Raw genomic sequence first — 567 nt, forward strand, 5'->3', positions numbered from 1 at the left:
AGTAGTCCCCCACGTACCCGGCACCAAATAAAGCAGATACCCACCTGAATGAGTCAGTCTGTAAGGTGACTCTTAGCTCAGCATCAGAGCGAATCAAAACAAGAGACCTGTCCCATAGTGTTCTCCTCGGGTACACCAATTCCACAACCCTGAAGATATCCAGCTGTTGCTTGAAAGCACGGCCTCACCTTCCTCTGCTTCAGCTGCCCCTGCCTTCCCTCCTGGGCTGGCAAAGGCCTCTGCACGGACTCTCTTGTGAGCCAGACCTGAAGACCAATTCCTCAGAAAATTAATTCAAGAGAAGAAAAGCATACCTCCTTCGCAGCGTGCTCATCTCCCTGGTTCTGCTTTTTATGCAACGGCACGAACCTGTGCTTGGGAGGGACCACAAGAAACAGCCGACCGGGGAGGAGATGTCCCCTTCTCCTAGCTGACCTGAGCGTACACAGGATGGAGTGGCCAGATAACCTTTACCAGAGGTGCAAGTTACAGAACTAGCTTCCCACATCCGCTGCCATTTTAGCCTCTGCAGTAGGGGAAGCGGCCCACCGGAGGCGAGGCACGGCC

Source organism: Passer montanus, unplaced genomic scaffold (assembly GCF_014805655.1).
Source record: "Passer montanus isolate IOZ18808 unplaced genomic scaffold, ASM1480565v1 scaffold43, whole genome shotgun sequence".
Lineage (NCBI taxonomy): Eukaryota > Metazoa > Chordata > Aves > Passeriformes > Passeridae > Passer > Passer montanus.